General features: G+C 40.8%; 1 protein-coding gene across 3 annotated transcripts in view; it reads right to left on the minus strand.

The window, feature by feature from the left end:
• The window catches only part of PLCL1 (phospholipase C like 1 (inactive)), a 192,265-nt gene that overhangs the window by 42,625 nt on the left and 130,933 nt on the right, over positions 1 to 18,707 (minus strand). Inside the window, exon 1 of one of the 3 annotated variants that reach the window (XM_071562557.1) lies at positions 3,531 to 3,548. The exons of the other annotated variants lie outside the window; for them this stretch is intronic. The gene's annotated coding sequence lies outside the window, so the exon portion shown is untranslated. Of the gene's footprint in view, positions 1 to 3,530; positions 3,549 to 18,707 lie in introns of those variants that run through there. 3 annotated transcript variants of the gene reach the window in all.

The following is an 18,707-nucleotide window of genomic DNA, read 5'->3' on the forward strand; positions in this document are numbered from 1 at the left end:
AAGACTTGTTAAAATTGCTTTCCCTCCTATTTCCCTAGCCAACAGCAATCCTTCCCAGTTTTTTGCCTTCTGCTGTTGAAGAGACTTCAGCTGCCTGAATTTTGAGTAGAAAAGGAGTCCCAAGGCAAGGAAATGTGATGCTGGGTATAGGCACACAGCCCTGCACTCTGCTGCCTCAGGCCCAGCCACGAGATGTGCACTAGGGCCCAGCTTCCCTACAGCCCCTGGGGACCTGCTTTAAGACACCAGAACCCCAGACTCCCAAACCTTTTGCAGCCTGGACTACCCTTCCCTACCCTAGGACCTGGTTTCCCTCAGCTCCAGTTTATCTGTTGTGTCATTCAACTCTCCTCAAGTCACACTCTTCTGCAAATCCTAAATACACTCCCCTGCTCTAGCAGTGCCCTCCATCCCCCCATCTCTGTCCTCTGATGCTCTGTGCTGTCTGTGCCAAGCAGGACCCTGCGCAGCTCTCCAAGCCACCAAAGGCATCAGTCTTGATGCTCACAAAAACATCTCCACTCCTTGTGTGCATGTTTGTATAAATACTTTCAGCAAATCAGTCAGTGTGAATGTCTCTACAAAGCTGCTATTGCCATTCACTCACTTCATTCAATAATATCAAAAATATTTCCAGATTCCCAGCCCCCAGAAAACTGGATTTAAAGCTTTGTGATCTGCTGGGAACCAAATAAAAACCTCTAAAGTTCTCATGATAAAAATGTCTCATTGAACTAATACAGACAATTCTATGGACAAGAATAATTATTTAATACTTATGAGAATGGGTGTTAAAAAAGAAGAAAGTCAGTGAAGTGAGGGCCTCAGATCAGCTACTTTTTAAATTACAGTTTTCTGCTAAAATACTCCTGTTTCTGCATTAACATACTGTGTTTTAAAACATTTCTTTGGCCATGGAAATCTTCAGGCAATAGATGCTAATGAATACAAATGAATACAGACAACTACCTTACAGGTTCTAGAAGAGCCTCTTCTTTTTTAATTCCTCATGTTTGCAAGAGCAGTATTTAGATTTAAGATTGATGATTAATTTGGATTATTTTTCTCATAGAGGAAGATGTATTAATGGACTTGGAATCTGTAGTCATTCATTCCTTGACAGAGGTTCCTCAGGGCCAGACCTGGAAGTCTCATCAGTGCAGCCTGATTTAGTTACAGGTCTGATATTTTGTCTTAACTAGGGAGGTGCAAATTGTTATGTAACTATAATTTTTCTGCAGAAAATAAAAGCCAAGATACCTGTGGCCTTTTGATCAAAATAAGTCAGGGAATTACTCAGCTATTAAGGTGGGAAAAACACTAATTGATCTCATGGAGAAACAACAAAAGTTGCCTTTAAACATTCGATCGTAACTTCTCAGGGATTTTGGAGGGAAGTAGATTATCCTCTGTGCCCTCTTTTCCTGCTTTTATTTTTGATGGATACTTTTGGTTTTGTACTTACTGGTATGTAGGGAACATCAGAATTGTACATCAGCAGTTCTTCATCTCAGAGTAGGACTCCCCCATATCTTTTAATCAAATTAATAGACTTTGAGCCTAATCCACAGACTAACTGCCTAAAATTACCAAGATTTGAGTATTATTGCCACGATGGGATTATTTTAACCAATACCAATAATCTCCTCTACCTACTGTATAATACACAAAACACCTACAAACCGCAACTGCCAACTGAGCCTATTACTGCATCAGATGGTCCCCCTTGGTCTCTGCAGACCAGGACATCTGCAGAAATGCTCAGTCTTTCAACTTGAGAGCTGTTAATTTAGATATAATGTGACAGTTTCCACTCACAATTATCAAGAAGTTAATTATTCCAGTCTTGCAAGAGACTCAAAGGGTGTTTTGTAAGCTCTAGTGCTGGCTATCTTCTCAGCCTCACAACCCAGGCACTCGCCTTTGTTCTGCCATATTCACAGTGCTTGAACAAGCATCTCCCAATCCTGACACCATGCCATAGCCAGACCACACACCTCCAGGTCCAAGGGGTCACCCCGGGGAGCAGAGAAGTGTTTTCTTCAAGAAGTGTCCTCCCACCACTGAGCCCCACTCACATCAGTGCCTGGAGAAGATGATTCAGATACCCTGTGTCTGCCCACGGATCTTATGCTGAGCTTGGTTCAACTGAGACTGCAGACTCCAGTTTCCAATTTTAGTGTAGCTATTGTTTTCCTTAAGTCTCTACCTTAATCCAATTTCAACACAATGCTCTTCTAAGACAAGACATTCAGCTAAGAAGACTGTGCTGCAGCATCTCCAGGGTTTAAGCTGCTGCTCCATGTTACCATTCCCTGGATACTGAGGACAGGAGCAACTACAGTCACCTGGCAAACCGAAAGCTGCCAACATCTTACGTGAATAAATAGGAAACCTGCTCTCTTACGCTACCTGCCAAAAACATTTGCACTGCACATTATCAAAAAACTCTCCTCAGAGTTCACCCACACAAGAGCATTTGTTCCCCTTCATTAACCAAAGTAATTAGAAAGCACAATGAGATGTACCCCTGAATCCTGGAGGTAAAAAGTCTCTCTCTCTCCAAGATGCTAAGTTCATCAAAATTCATTTTGCCACACAGTAACTGACTTAGGGCTGCCTTTTACCCTCAGTCACTTGTACTGATGGAACTGGATATATTGTGGCAGTGAAGGATGAGGGGATGATGTTTGCCAAAAGAAACCTACATCAGCAGAAAACAAGGAACTAACTTGTAGATTTTCCACCGTAAGACCTTTTGTACCAGAGATAACCTAGCTCTGTACAAAACTGGAAACAAACACAACCAGTTTGCATGCAAAGTGCAAGTACGAAAAGAAAATCCCCACTTATGTGGGAAACCTTGTGTTTCCAAGGCAAGATATTTCTTTCAAAGTGACTCAGAGTATGGTTTCCTTCAGTTCTTTGTTCATCCTCTGTAAGGTGATTTAATAGGATGACTCCATCTCCTTCCTGCTCCTGAGCCTGCAGAATGTCCATTATCTGAAATACCTAAAGACCTCAACCACAAGACTTGCCCCATCATGCACTTACATTTCAGCACATGCACAGCTCCTCTGAAATCAGTTATGACCAAGGAGACATCTCTCTGTGCTGGCCTGACTGCATCCTAACATTTTCTAAATGTTTCCAAAGGAGGGATTCAGAGCTCCAGTCTAAGCACACTCCCAAAATAGGAGAAGCTCTCCTGTTGAACACATCATCCTTGTCAGAGGGACTGCATGTATAAACAGTGGGATCAGTAAGCCAGCAGCAGTTGTGGGAAAACTCCACCCCATCCATCCTGACCTTTGACTGCTCAAACTTCTGCTGTTTAAATCAAAGAGCTAACAGAAATAAATAAGTGAGATTAAAAAAATACTAATAAACATGTACTCCACCTCATCCCACCCTCTTTGTCAAAACTATAGGACATAAATTGCTGATCTTAAGTAAGGAAATAGGGCAGCAATAAGAGCTGGATAGCACAAAAAGGTCAAGCTCATGAATTTTGTCTGAAATCAAGTTACCTGAAGGGCGCCTAAAGCATTGATGGTGTTCCCGAATTCTGCTAAGGAGGGTAACAAAGGCAAAAATCATCACCAATCCAAAGACACCAAACACCCTTGAAGAGCTGCAGGGCTTCACTGAAAGGATATGAAATACAGTAATGATGCTGAGAGATAAACTTGTTAAGTGTGATTAAGACCCATTTCTCCCCCAACAGTTCACATTTTCACCAGTATCACCTTGCTAAAACAGAAGCTTTGTTCTGATCTTTGACATTTCCCATGAACCCAGCACTAAGAAATCAATAACAGACAGCTTAGCCTGTCCTCACAAACAGATTGAGATAAATGGTGCATCCTAAAAGCTATCTGCTCTGGAAACTCCAGATGATCCAGTTAAATGGACAACTGATTACCTGTTTTTTTTTTTTCCAAGAGAAACTAATTAGCTCTATAGGATAATTTTTTTGAGATGTTTCTACATATTTCAGCTAAACACAGAATCCAAGTCCCTGAGAATATTAAAGCTTTGCAATATTTGTGGTGGGAAAATGTACCTTTAAACAGTAAATAAAGAAGTCAGTGAGTCACTAATGGCACTCAAAGCACCGTGTAGCAGGTTGACAAATGACAATGTAGTTTTTGTAAAACAAAAGTAAGCCAGAACAGGGAAGGTTTATATAAATCATCCAAGAGAACACAGAAAGTCAAAGCTGGGGCCAGGGCTGCAACTGGATCTCATACATGTGTGAGGCTTAGTCCATTTGATCAGAGATGCAACTCAAAGGTCCAATCCACAGTACCAGTACAGGATTATTAGAGGTAGATCACTGGAAACCACTATTCCCTCTTACCACACTAAGCTTTCTTCTGTCAATGTCAGCCATGTTCTGGACATTCTCAGAGAGCATCCCAAGACTGCCAGTTTGGCAGATTTTATCTGTTCTCCTCCCAGCCTCTGCTATCGCAACTACTTAATGAACTGAACTCCCTCTAATCTTTCTTGGCAAGGCCTGTAGGAACTAAGTGTCAGATACCCACTGTGACAACTCACAGAACAAGAAAAGTTGCCCTCTCAGCATTCATGCCAGAACTCATGGCACAGAACAGCTACCTTTGCACAGGGGCTGAACAAGCAAACCACTTAACCTCGGGTGCAGCAGCCACAGGGATGCTGCCAGTCTCACTTGGACTAACCACACAGCCCAACAGATTGCAAGAGCAGATGTTAATGCTGTGGGATCAACCTCGGTAGCCTCTTCAAGGAAAAATTCCTACTAATTCAGGGATTTGTGCACATGTGGAATAAAGACTGGATCCAAAATTTGACGCATGCACTCTTAAAAGCTGAGGTACACATGTAATGGAATAAACAGAAAATTTAAGGCAGACCAAAAATACAACATGGACAGATAGATGACAAATAGCTTCAGAACACAGTGTCCAACAATTTTCCAAACACCAAAATAGTCATGGCAGCATGTCTGCAAATCCAGCTAGTTGTCACTAACCAGCAGTTTAACTCGAGTGCAAGCTCCGTGCAGAAGTCTGAGCACCATCATCATTCACAGGAGAGCAGTGACTGAGGAAACTCAAACATAGGGGACGGAAAGTGTCATGGGGAACGGTAACATCTGCATTTACAGTGGGCTTTCCTCAGCTTCCCAGGACTACACAGAGTTCAGGTAGGGTCAGCAAGACCTGTAATAATAACTTTACAGTCAGCTTCTCATCAAAAGAGCCACCCTGCAAAATGGGTACCGTAAGGGCAGGAAAACTGAGTGAAGACAATTGCTTAACTATTTGGGGATGCTGAACAGTCCGCACTGGAGAAGTTCAACAGGAGGCAAGATCATATTGGCTTGTCTCCTTTCCTCTTTTGCTCCATTACTAAAAATCACTTTCAAGTACCAGAGGGTAAGGGTGGAGAGAGGGAGAGAGAAAGAATGTCTGGAGAAGACCTTCAAGAAAAACACCTGAACCAAAATGATTTGCTGTTCAAGGAATGTTTTGTTGTGTATTTGCTTTTTACTTTTTCCTTTTTAAATAATTAGTATTACCAAATTTATTCCATTTCACCTTGAAGAAAATTTACATTTGCTGTTTAAATGAAAACTTAGAGCAAGAGAAAAACGAGCAGCACATAAAGGCTCCATCTGGAAATGCTTTTTGGAAATGAAAGGTAAGAAGTGTTTATTTACTGTCATGATATGATATTGAAGTTACTACTTCTTTTTTTAATAACTGGGGCCATGAGTCCAAAGCTTTCAAGAGTACAAGAACATGAATACCTCTAATGAGGCTACCACTTCACAGCTCCTTCCACCACCACTACTGAAGTTTCATCCAGCTGGTTTCCACAAGGACTGTTCTTAACTAAAGGTGTGAGTACCTATCCCTTTACATATTAAGCAACATCTACAGTGAGAAATAAATTACTGCATGACACTCCAATACATGTGCACAGTGTCTCCATATAACTGTACAGAAGACCCCACTTGATGGAGAAGAATTTTCATGGATACTCTTCACTCTCCCTGTAGAAAAACCTCCTTCACTTATGACACCCCAAGTGCCAGATCTACTTCCAGTTGCGAGGCGGCTTTTACTTTTAAGGGATTGGCACAGCCCACTGGATCTAGTGTCTCCAACTACTGCCACTCCCAAACACTCCATTATTTCCAAGTACTTGGGTTGCTCACAGACTCTAATGCTTGTAAGTCTGCAAGGGCACCTTGGACATGGATTGAATTTATCCCCTCGCTCTAAGGGAACATAAACCTGAGAAAGACAGGAGGACACTTTCTGTCTTCAAGCAGAAGCAGTAGCAGCAAGCCCTTGGACAAGGAGAACTTGGCCACAGCATTCCCAAAAGAGCTCCACTGTACAGACCCTCATTTTTTTACAGAATCTCCTTTGATTGCATCTGAGGCAAAAATTAAGAGAATAAGAGAATTCCAACAGTGACTCAGGAGGAAAAGCTAAATGAGTTTCTGGCTAACTAAAAACATGTCCCACTGGTACTCCCCCTCATTACACCTCCAAATGCTGGATTGGCAGCGTATCTCTGAGTCAGTATTTTTCACTGCCAATGGAAAATCTGAAACAAGATTTGATTAAGAATAAAAAAATTACTAGCATTAACTATTTCCACCATTATAGGAAACAGAGCTTGTCAGACTAATCCGATACCTCTGATTTTATGATATTAAAAGTTTGCTTGATACACATAATAAAGTCATTGCAATATGCTCCGACTCCATAGTATATTATGGTTTCTGCAATGCCTTTGACTTGGTACTGAATGACACTTTGATTAAGAAGATGTAGTGACTAAAATAAACTCAGGAGACATTAAATGGATCAAAGCCAAGATAAATGACAACTCTCCAATGCAACAGTAAATGTGAAACACTTATTGTGTAGATCTGCTTCAAATGGGATTCTGCAGGGACCCATTCTTACCCTGCTCCTATTTAGCATTTTTAGAGTAACCTGGAAGAAAGCATGAAATCAATATGCATGGAGCCTGGAGATGATACAAAGCCAAGTTTAAACAGTGATGAATAACAAAGAATATGAGACAATGATAAAAAGTCAAAACACTGCTTGACAAGCAATACATAAAAAATAAGTATGTTCCAATATGAAGCAGAATACAAGGCCATAAATCTAGAAACACAAGGGGCAGGCCTTACTTACAGGACTCTGATGTAGAGGGCAATAATTTGGGAAAAAAGCACCAACATCATCACAGATGATCAGCACAGAAAATAACAAAGAGATCACATACAAAATAGTAAACTTGGTTCCATAAACATTGTATCTACTCAGGATAGAAAAGTTCTATTATCTTTGTATTTGCCCATCATGTGATGCTCTCAGTTTAGAAATTACTTTGGAAACTGGAAAGCTCATAAGAGCCACAAGAATCAGGAGGATTTTGGAAAATACATTCAAGTAAGAGATTACAGATTCTTTCAGTTCAATACACACATTGTCTGAATTAATAAAAATTAATTATTAAATTAATAGTAATAGAAATGGGCATTAATATAAGGAATAGCTTTGAAGGACACTTCTCATGCACTCATAAAGGTATATTTGGGCACTTTTATTCAGAATGTAATAGTTTCCATTGAGTAGTTTAATTAAATAGTGAATCAATGTATTTTAAGAAGTCCTTTGAATTACATCTCCTTATGGATCCCCTAGAAACACAAAATGTAGACTGATGTTGTCACAGGTTTTAGATCACAGAATATTCTGAGTTGGAAGGGACCCACGAGGATCAGCGAGTCCAACTCAATTATTTAATTAAGATGATTATATAAAGATCAGTACTATCAGGTGATACATCCTTCTAATACCTGGAAATCAACACATTTTAAATAACGCTAAAACTTTTTTTAAAAGAAGTGCCAAACTGACAATGGACCCAGAGATGGCAGGAGAGTCTCCCTCACTAAAAAGGCATTCACCAGCACCTGATTCCTTCCAAAAGGATGTCCTATGAGATCAAATATGATTTCATTTAAGCCTCATATAATGGATAGCAGCCCAGGTTTTGGTGGTATCTTTTAGCCTGATTATTTAGGTATTAGCTCAAAAATTCAACTGTGTATTTTTCCAAACAATGCCCTTGAATGTGACTATGCCTTCTGATCTGGTATCATGGCACTGGAGATTACCAGGCACTGAGGGCCCAAAATAGGATGAACAATTTAATTTCATTTTAAATCTTGCAACAATCCTCCAGGAATAAAATGCGTAATCCAATAAGCCACACAAATCTCAATAGGCTAATCACATTATTTTAAGCCCTTTTTAATCAACTTAAATTATTTCTTCATTAATCACATTTATGCCGATTCAGATCAACCCCAATCCTTAAATTTAGCAATGAAGTCACAAAACTCAATAAAATAAGGTAATTAATCCAGTTTAATGGGAATTTTTTTTAAATTCCAGTTTTTATTAAAAATTGAATTATTAAATAGGTTGTGATTAAATCCATAAAGTCAAATATAAAGTATGTGGGCAAGCCAGCATGCTGTTTTATCTGCCTATAATGCACTTGGGGTGACATTTTGCCTCAGGCATTCTATCTAAGGCCCCAGCTTTCTGCGAGAGAGAAAAGCGACTTTCAGCATACCCAGCAAATGCATCAGCTCTGAGGAAACTGTTTATCAATAAAGGAAAGTGCCCTTGAGGTGTAGGAGTTTTACAGCTGGTGCAGGCTCTCCTGGGGGTACAGCACCACCTTCACAGGACCCCACAGACAGATCCTTGTGACAGCCCTGGCACTGCCCAGCTCACCCGGCGTAGGTGGAGGGGTGATCCATGTCCCTGCACACGTGCCATGCCTGTCCTGTCTGTGCTTTACTAGCCCCTGTCACCAAGTTTCATCACAAAACAAGGATTAGGGAAAACTTTCTGCTCCCTCCTCTACTAAGTGTACATATGGGCATGGAGATGTGTCAGTTCGTATACAAAGGCTAAAAAATTCCTGAAGTATTTTACTCCCATCTACAGCTCTTTAAGCTTTGCACTATGTGCACAATGCATACCAGACATCCCCCTTCAGCATCCCTGGGCTGGAAAGCCAGGTGTAGGTAGAAATCATGCCTGTTGGTATCTGAGCAGTGCCAAGTTTTGAAATGTGCTAAAGGAGTTGGCAGGGCTAAAACCAACACACAAGTGAAAGAATTATTTCAGTGGTCTACTTAGCAACAGCGTGACAAATTAAACATCTCCCTTACAAGCAAAACACAGATTTCCCCATTAATTCCAAGGAAAAAAGTATTCAAGAGACAGCTGTGGTAGCCTCATTAAATCATATTATGAGCCTCTCATTCATAGGAGTCTTCCAAATTTGTACCAATGCAGATGCTGAATGTTTGCATTACTCATCAAAATAAGAAGTAAATTATGCAGGTTACAAGCATTTTAATAAGCTGCAAACCATGGCATCATAAACATCCAATTTATTTAAAGAATATCTGATTTGCTATGGTGATGTGCTACAATTTTTAATTACATTTCTTCAAAACTATCTACCTTCAAGGGTACACCTCCTCTACTTCCCAGAGCCCAAGTCTTTGGGAGAGAAAAATCACTTGCTTGGTGTGGTTTGGTTTTCTTAAACATATAAAGGAATGCAATTATAATGTAGTTTTATTCTGGTCATATATATATTTGCTAAGTAGGGATAAATCCTTTCTTAGAAGTAAATTAGCTGCATGCCTGAACATTATGATCCCTTGGGTTTCACATACCACATGCATTTTTACAGTTTAAGTACATCATCAATGTTGTGTAATTGTTTCCATCCAGTTAATATTTAAACATTATGAATTAGTGGGTATAGGTGTATCAAAAAATATCTGAAATGCAACCACAGTATAATTATACTGTAACTGCAATGTAAGTTCTACTTACATGAAGAAGACAACACCTTAAATCACCAATGGTTTTGTACACTTGCAATATATAGAAAATGTCGTGCAAGAAGAAAAATGTTGGATTTGCAGCCAGAAAAGTGGGAACCTCCTGGCTTTTAGTTCTTCTCACAACCCCAGGAAGACCCTTTAGGAAGGACGATCTGCTCTGGATTTGTCTCATGCTTTGCATAAGACTAAAAAACGTCCCTGATGCACAAATCTCAGTACCTTCAGCGAACAGGCATTTTCTGCCAGGGTTTCCATCCTCCCCCTCTCCTGGGGGTGATATGCATGGCGGAAGAGGGGGCATCTACCTACCAGTAGGGGCAGGAGCAGCTGGGCCAGTGTTTTGGGGAAGATTTCTGTTCTAAGAGGTCCAAGTTTTGCATTTGCCTCCTTGAGGACGGAAAGCCACAGGCCTTGCTGCAAAACCACAAACTTCCCTTATCTTGCACAGTTATCATTAACGGCAACACCACCCTCCCCAGAGCGATTCAAGAGGGACCTAAAAGGCATCCCTTAATCACTGGCCATGTTTAATTTTGTAAGTGTGAACAAGTGGTAGCAGGAGAGTGGAACCACTTTTTCATGGACAACAATAAGCTCAGAACTCACAGCCCATTCAATGGGCCCTTTAAAATAGATTATGATTCACAGTAACTGTGTGATTTAGCTGTTGCTCACTTGAAGCTTTAATCTTACAAACACTTACACACACATTTAGTCCCCATGGCCACACTGTTCATTTGTTAATATCCTAGTTAGATTAAAATAGGTGTGACTGTGTATTTGTTCACTCAACATCTTCTCAAGTCCTTTTTAAATACCAGAGCTCTGGCTTTTCCAGACTTTTAAACCTAATCCCTCCCACCAGGGAAACACAGACTCTAAATTCAACAGTGTGGTTTTTACAGAAGCAGATACAGTCAAAAGATAAATTTTAAGGAAAAGCCTTTTTCTTCTTCTAAAAACATTAATTCCTTCTTTTCTTTTTTCTTGTTAATTTTCATCAGTTCCTTTAGGTGGATGTATGAGCCCTGAATGCTCCCCAACTTATTGCCGAAAGGTAAACAAAGGTTAAAGCACACACCTCTATTCAGCTGCAGGATTTGGCTAACTCTTGGAAAAAAGAGACCAAAGGTGAGCAAAGAGGCAGTGAGTGCCCCAGGCCCAGGGGAGCACACTCATTCTGAGGATGGACTGCTCCAAACCCAGAATACTTAGGAGAAGTCGACTTTTCAGCTCCAGCTTTACAGATGACACTGTTTCTTTCTAGCTGGTGGCCTCAGAAAAATCATTTTACTGTAAATACACCATTTAAGACTTTTTTTGTCTGTCTTTAAATGGAAGATTACAAAGGACAATAATTTAAAAATTACATAGTGTTTAGAAAATTATAGAAATCATTTGCTTTGCTTGTCAGCTTTTCATTTCAAAGCTCTCTATGAAATTTCTAGTCTTAACTCTAAAGCAAAGCTTTATGCAATGAAGGGCCAACATATTTTATATCTGCTTAATTATAATAATGAAGACTTTGGTAATGCATTTAAAAGAACTACAGACTAATCAGGGCTGTATAGAGAGAACTGCTTTGTTGTACCCAGGAGAATTTGTCTGTCTTAATTAAGTCTCCTCTCTGAGACACAGAACACAGTGACACTTTCATCTGAACTATGTTATGTAATTGCACAACAGCTCTACTTACTGCATACATTGTTTTCAGTGCAGTTTCTAACACTGTCATCATGCTCCCTAAAGCAAAGACATCTAAAATATCGAAAACCATCCACAAAACGTCCTTGTGTGTGGTAAACGGTATCCATGTGGTTCTGTCTCGTAGTTCAGCAACAAGGGTAGCAATAAAATATGAATGCCCTAATGATCATATTGATCCAAATCAGATTTAATTCTCTTAATTTGGACAAAGCAATTGTTCTTTACTTATCTTAATGTAATGAAAGTAGAATCTAGCCCACAGGAGCAATGTATGAGATTCATGGAAACCTCCTTCTAAACTGGACCTTATTTTCTGGATATACTATTTGAAGGTATATTTGTAATCAGGAGAACAGTACGAAACACTGTAGTAGTACCAGATACTTTACAGGTAGATTAACAAAAATTAAATCTTTCAGAACTACCATAGACACTAAACTTCATAGCTTATTAATCTCACTGGGTTTTGTATCTGCTGTTTTCTGATTCTGAATCAGTATCGAAGCTTATGGAAAAAATTTTCCTCCTTATGCCTATGCATGAACAAAATTAATTTTTTTCCATAGTGTTTTCATCTGGGATCATTATTAACTGAGAGAAGGAAAACAATCAACTCTTTGTATGCAGTAAAGTGGCAAACATTTTTTTAAACTATGTACTTTGGAAAATAATAAATTTCTAACTCATTTTCCAAAGACAATTAAATTATCTGTCAATGAGTTCTTCAGCTACCAGGTAAATGAGGTCCATCAGATACTCTGTAATTGCTAAATATTCTCTATCAAAGCACACTGTTGTAGCTCAGCAAACTGAAATGGCATTACTGCCTCCATGAAAAATGAATGCTTCACCCTGCAACCACTTGCTGGTATTTTAAAAATCAAACACTGACTTAAGAGCTCCAAGTGGAGTGCAGTCATTCATCAAGCACTGTGCACCACCAGATGACACAGAGAGATTTTGGTTGTAAGGCTGGCATGACTCAACCTCAAAGTGGTTCCTTCCCAAACTCTCACAGAAAACTATTTTTTCCTAAAAATAAGAACGTGCCCAAGAATAAACTCACATGCAGGATTAGAAAAGTGTAGGAAATTATGAAAACCATACCATCCAGAAAGTAGCCAAAGTACTAAATCACAAAGGACAAATTTTGAAGGAGTCTGAATAAATCCTTTGATTTCAGGGTCAACATGGCTATCGGAAGTAAGAGAAGCGATGCAACCAAACCTGTGAAGAATTGACAGGGTAGAACATTTTTAGATTATTAACTGAGCTGGGCTCAGTTAATAAATCTTCCACAGTTTATAGCTTACTTTTGGTGACACATTCATTCTGGATACCTTAATGCTTAACTTGGAGCTTCCTCTTTCTCTGCTGCCTGAAAACACAGGGCTTGAAATGGAATTCTGAAATCCAAGCATGCACACATACAGGACTGGGTATGAAGCAGGTTTTCCTGGCATCCCAGTTCCAAAAAGCTCAAGTACAGACGTCACAAAGCATTGCATATAGAGTCAGAGGTACAAATGTATAAACCACTAAAGCAACAGATCTGACTCCAGAGTAACACTGACGTAAGCAGAAGTTCAGTGACTTGCTTTGCATGAAGCACAGATCTGATGATACATCCCCAGCTCTTGCTGACTCAATGAAATGTTTAACCACAGATCTACTGTATTCAGTGAAACTTAAAAGAAATTTTAGCGCTTTGCTGATCTCAGAGACTCACCCACAGTCACGCAGGAAACAGAGGGCAGAGGAGCTGTGAACAGTGCTGATGCCTTGTAATAGCAAGCCACAAAACCACCCCTTTGTTTTCAGAGATTGCTCTACTCTGTATCAAACCTACATGTTTTGTGAATCACATCTGCATGGGAGGAATGTGGCAGCATGCAGTAAAAATAAGTCAAACAGTTGTCTTGGTAAAATAAGATGTTTCTTTACAAGTGTAAAAAAGACATCACACACCATTCCCAAGTGTTTTTTCAACAAGATTCCTTGGTATATCTTCAGGGAAAAATACCTACAAACCTGAAAGATAGGCCTTTTAATTTCTGACCATAATCTGAGGGCAGGTAGGAGACATAGGCTTGAAACCTCTTAACCTAAACTGTATGCCTTTCACCACAAGTTTCCCAATAATAAAGATATACTAAATGACTCCGTTTGGGTAATACCAAAAGTTGGTTTCTTACTTGAAAGTTTCAGTGTAATTGTTTGTCCTTCTTGTATTTGAGTGTTCTCATTCAGGTAATACCAGAAAATATACACAGAAGTGCCCCATTACCTCTGCCATTTCATTTTTATACACTTACACAGTGACAACATGAAAAAATATTTATTTCAGCAGAGCCTTGGGCAGAGCTGGTCCCATGCAAAACCCAAACCACAAGCAGTCCATATGCACAGCCTCACCAAGAAAATTACATAGTTTAATCAGAATTTTCAGAGACAGAAAAATGTGCTTTAAGTTTACTAGAGGCAGGTGTTTATTCTACAGGGAGGAATGAGACTAAAAGGCCTGGAAAATATTTTTGCATTTTCCTATTTAAGCCTGTGCAAAGAGGCAGACAATGTTTGGCAAATAGAAATATTTTAAACACACATCCTGAACATGTTTATGCTCCATTTGTGACTAATATGGGGAATTGAGAATAAAGCTGTGCTAACTCCTGTGCCTTGAGACAGGACACGAGGATATGAATGCACAGGCGCAAAAACAGCTGTGTGAGCACACATCACACACTGACACACACCTAAGACAGAGATGTAAGGCATTTCACAACCTCCTGTCCAAGTGCAACCTGGAAAATTATAAAAAAACCCTTGGTACATTCTGAACCATTTCAAAAGCAAACATTTTCTCCCCACAAATATCTCCTTGAAGCCCAGAGGGCAACCATGTCTTGCAGGGATGATTACACAGCATCCAGAAGGGGAAAGAGAAGCAGAACAGGAGAAGAACTTCATCAGAGAGAAACTGGGAAAACCAGCAGCATTACACAAAAGGAGAAACTAGAGCTCCTTCAAGCAAACATTGCTACTGCCTGGATTAATCAGAGAGTGCTGTTCCTGAAACCAATACATAAATTTACATTGTTTCAGTCTGCGTGTATAATCCCAATTCAATCTCATTTTTCATACCAAATTACATCATATTTTAATTAAAAATTTTTAACTGAAAATTGAAACATCAGTGCTGGTGCTCAGATGCTGCTGAACAGATTTACCTTCTCCCTAATTCAAATAAAACAAAATAAGAAGGAAATACCTAAGAGCAAGCTCAGCCAGCAGCAGGGACTGGCCACTGAATTAATGTTCCAGGGTTTTATTTTCTTTCTAAACTTACCTCTTGCTGCCAGTTACATGCCTGCAGGATCAGAGACTACCAAACTGAACTCTATTAGTCAAATAGCAGGGGAATGTAAAAGCAAATAGCTCCTAAATGCAGTATAACAGTAATAGTATATTAATCAGGAAACTCCAAACAGCTTTTTCACTCAGGCAAAAGGTGGTCCCTTAGCAAAACTGAAGCCTTGAACTCTCTACCACTGCATGCAGACACATGCAGGTGTGTGCTGATCTGCCTCAGCTTCCCCCAGAGTTTGGGTAAGACTCAAATGCAGTGACAGAACACCACCTTCCACCTCTCCAAAAATATTCACCAGTAAGTTTCACTGGGAGAGGTGACAACAAGAGAGGCCAAACAGCACAATATCCATTTTCCAGAGCCACTGCTCTAATGAAGCCTAACTCCACTTCTTCCAACTGCTAATTGCTTCAAACAAGCTAACATGAGACCTGCATCTCTTTTCTCCACAGCTACTGCCTCTGATGTTTCCAGAGGTTCTTCTGTTTGGTTCAAAGGAGTCATAGTTACAAACTTTGTCCGCCTCAAACCAGCCACCAGATTCAGCCTGAATTTCTAAGAGCACAGATGTTTTGGGCCCAGCACCATACACAGCCAGGCTCTACTGATGCTGCTGGCCATTTGCTGAAACTTTCTCTGATTCCACAAATAAAGCTCATTCCCTGACTTAACTTCATTTTCTAGCTACAAAATAAATAAAAGAAACAATAAAATGTTGCATATTGGAGTGTACTCTTACAGTGAACGGGGAGCCCTCAGGCAGAGAGGGAACATAAACAAAAATTAAGGCATGAGTCACAGAGTGCAAGTCAAACGAAAAAAATGGGAAAAAGAATAGCAAGAATAGTGATACACACAGAGGGTGCAAACATGACAGACACCAGACAAAAGCAAACAGGGCCCCACGTAGAAGTGGCTGTCAGACACAAGCAGCAAACTTCAGCAGCAGACAAGTTAAAGAGCTTCTGACACTTTGCTCAGTTCAGCTTTCCATCCTCATTAAAAAAAGCACCTGAAAAAGGAAACCTTCATTCTCCTGGGAGCACATTTACCTCTCAACAAATGTTACTGAGAGTTGCACTACTGACGTCAATAAAAGGAGGGCAGTTTAATCACTGAAGCCAGCTCTGGGTTGCTGATCTGATGAGGATCTGCTACTCAAACTGCTAATGGTTTGAGCCTAATTTTGTGGTAATCTGTGTACTAAGTTACTATATTTATTTCCCATTCCCCACTGCTGAGGTATCTAGCATCCCTGTACCTATCAGGTGCTGGGAACTGAAAATTGTTTCTCTGCAGTATTAAAAAGGCCAAAAAAGGAAAATGGATATTACTAACGGGCAATGTCAGCGCTCATGTTCGTAGAGGATATGGCAGGTCCATAGAGCTGAATTACTTTACATATTTGCACATGGCAATTTGCACTGAAAAGGAAATACTCTTCTCCTTAGCTGAGTTTTGCTGTTGAAACAGATTAGCCAGGAAAAAAAGAAAGAATAGAGGTCAGAATGGGAAAAAAGCCAGTCTCATCTCAGCTGTCTGCAGAGCTCAGACACAACCCCACTAACCCTCCAGCCACTGTGTAGGGCGAGCACCACGTAGCCTGCATGGCAAAGACTGAGGATGCAAAAGGCAATCAGCAGTTCTCATCCTCAAGACTAAAGGTAAAACTGAACCATCCCCTCCAGTTGCAGCAGAGGCACATGGTTCCAGCAAACCCCCAAAGGCAGAGACACAGCAGGCCAGCCAGACAGCACAGTGACACTCAACATGCCACTAATTCACCAGCAACAGCTCTGCCCTAACCTGTCAACAAACCCAAGCATTTTGTGCATGACTGTTTCCCAGCATCAGTTCTCCTACTGTGTGTCCCCTGCAGACCTGAGGCAGGTTGGTGGGTTGGCCAGCCAGGTAAGCCCAGCAGCCAGCAGAGGCAGCAAGCACAGCCTGGCTGTCCACACAGAATGGCAAATGCCTGAGACATGCAAGGCACCCTGCACTCAGGCACGCATCTGGTGATTCACAGCACCCCCTTTCTGTTGCCAAAACTGTTTAATAAACCACTAGTAGACTTGAGGCTTGAAATTTCACAGGGATGTTTAGACTGAGAGCTTACACAGTGACAAACTTCTGGCTTTGAGAAAGACTGCTAAAACCTATCTTTGGTCGTTTACACATCCTCTCTTCTAAGTGCGAGACCTGCCATCTGCCTGATGAGATTTGCCAGTTACGCTGCCGTATCTATCACCACCCGCCATCGCTGCCACCGCGCCACCACAACCACACAGAAACCTCTCCTGGCGTTTTCACCCTTGTGCTGCTTTTAGACTGTTGCCTGAGAAGGAGCATGTGACACAGGGTTAGAGGTAGAGGGCAAGAGAACTTGGCCATTTATATCCCAAGCGCTGCCATACAAGCAGGCTTTTCCTCTCTGGGAGTAGTGAGGAGCAGCAACACCCCCAAAGTCCAAGCAGGGAATCCCAGTGAGTTGACACTGCTCTGCTGGCACTGGACAAAGACTGCCTGGCACCAGCCTCTCCAGCACGACTGCATCCACCCCTGCATCTTCTCCACCCTACATTTTGGACACAGCACTCTGAGGGCTAATAAAAATGTCAGCCCTCTACAGACCCCTTATTTGACCTTAGGCAAAAGTTCAGCTCATGCACCTGCAAGATCAAAATCACTCACATGATTTCCAATCCTGCCTTACCCACAGAAGCTGATCTGTGGAAGCTGCACATGAAACAGCAGCGGCTGTGTGTTCAAACAGGGGATCATGCACTTGGCATACAGTAAATTCATGTCCCCTGCTCCTTCCCTATCTGCCTGAATCCAAATACATATAGTAGACTGTTTTAAAAAGAGGTAATTTGAATTAAAAAGGACTCCTAAAACATTCCAAGAGCATTCCTGAAAATCAGGATTAATTTTATTCAAAATCCTCTAAACAAACAGCGAGCTCTGCTGCAACACTGCTGCTTTCCCTTCGCCTTAGTAACTCAGTTTCCACTGTGGGGGGCTATTTATCTCATTCCCCTTGCAACATAAAAGCCATTTCTCCAGTCAAACCTCTACATTAGAGATGGTTATTTTTTTCTTTTATCATAAGCCTGCTGATAGTCTATTTCATATGGAGGCAAAGCACACAGCTGAGTGATGAAGGTGGCAGCAGAGAAGCAATCACGCTCATGCGAGGCACCTCTCCCAGGATTTTATGCTGCTCGCAAAGTCTGACTCGAGTGCCACGCTGGCTGTACATCACTGTGATTACACTGCCTGGGTCATTCTGATTTACGGGACAGGGAGAGACGCAGAGGCAGGAAATTGGCCCAGAAATGATGTACTAATGTGTACTCCTCTCCAGAAGCTCAGTGCCTGTAAATAGGAAAATGTTAAAACCATGTTTTTGATAAGCATGACAAATCACGTAAAGTCACTACAATTTTATTAGAGGAAACATTTTCAAATGCATTGATTAAATTAGGAATAATGACTTGGACCCAAAGTTATAAACCTCTAATTTCATCAGCACTAATGACCTCCTGAAACAGAAGGGAGGAAGTCAGCATCCTCATGGCTGAGACAAAGAGTGCAAGCACATGATACCAGCCCTTTATCAGCCATGCTGCAATGGATAAAACTGGGTGAGAAGACAAAGATCGTGGA

Source organism: Pithys albifrons, chromosome 8 (assembly GCF_047495875.1).
Source record: "Pithys albifrons albifrons isolate INPA30051 chromosome 8, PitAlb_v1, whole genome shotgun sequence".
Classification (NCBI taxonomy): Eukaryota; Metazoa; Chordata; class Aves; order Passeriformes; family Thamnophilidae; genus Pithys; species Pithys albifrons.